Genomic DNA, 1,001 nt, shown 5'->3' with positions numbered 1-1,001 from the left:
AGTTTCTCCAACCATTTTCTTGAGATATTTTAGTACTGGGTATGACTTATGTACACAAATAGGTAAGGTAGAATTTCTTCTAAATGTTTCATATTTTCTGTTAGGTACACTTTCTGAATTTTCTTTTTAACATGACAACACCATTCTTTTTGTTAAGAACTGCAGGCCTTGCAGATGCCACCACCACTGGGAACTCCATACTATCAGCCATGGTCAACCTCACCGTGTTCTTCGACACTGCCGTCAATGGCGAGCCCTTGGGCTGCGTCTCCTTCGAGCTGTTTGCAGACAAGATTCCAAAGACAGCAGAAAACTTTTGTGCCCTGGAGAGAAAGGATTTGGTTATAAGGGTTCCTGCTTTCACAGAATTATTCCAGGGTTTATGTGTCAGTGTGGCGAGTTCATATGCCATAATAGCACTGGTGGCAAATCCATCTGTGGGGAGAAATTTGATGACTGGTAAGAAATTTGATGACGAGATCTTTATCCTAGAGCATACAGGTCCTGGCATTTTGTCCATGGCAAATGCTGTACCCAACACAAACGGTTTCCGGTTTTTCATCTGCACTGCTAAGACTGAGTGACTGGATGGCAAGCCTGTGGTCTTTGGCAAGGTAAAAGAAGGCAAGAATATTGTGGAAGCCATGGAGCGCTTTGAGTTCAGAAATGCCAATACCAGCAAGAAGATTACCATTGCAGACTATGGACAATTCTAACAAGTTTGACTTGTGTTTTATCTTAACCACCAGACCATTCTTTCTTTCAGGTGAGCACCTCTCCACCCGATTTGTTCACAGTATCCTAGAATATTTGTGCTCTTGCTTCAGTTCCCTTTGGGTTCCATGTTTTCCTTGTTCCCTTCCATGCCTAGCTGGATTGCAGAGTTAACTTTATGACTATGAAATAAAACCAAATAACAAAAAAATTAAAAATTAAAATAAATAAAGAGCTGCAATCAGCTATGAGTAACAGAACTGCCTCGCACTAAAAAAAAAAAAAAA

General features: G+C 40.7%; 1 pseudogene; it reads left to right on the top strand.

Annotated features, from left to right (window-relative positions):
• The first annotated feature begins 203 nt into the window (after positions 1-203).
• LOC105550588 lies at positions 204-716 on the top strand (annotated as a pseudogene).
• Positions 717-1,001: the final 285 nt, after the last annotated feature.

Source organism: Mandrillus leucophaeus, unplaced genomic scaffold, assembly GCF_000951045.1.
Source record: "Mandrillus leucophaeus isolate KB7577 unplaced genomic scaffold, Mleu.le_1.0 Scaffold113, whole genome shotgun sequence".
In the NCBI taxonomy this organism is placed as follows: domain Eukaryota; kingdom Metazoa; phylum Chordata; class Mammalia; order Primates; family Cercopithecidae; genus Mandrillus; species Mandrillus leucophaeus.
The sequence above is the reverse complement of the archived record's forward strand: the minus strand, read 5'-3'. Positions and strand labels throughout refer to the sequence as shown.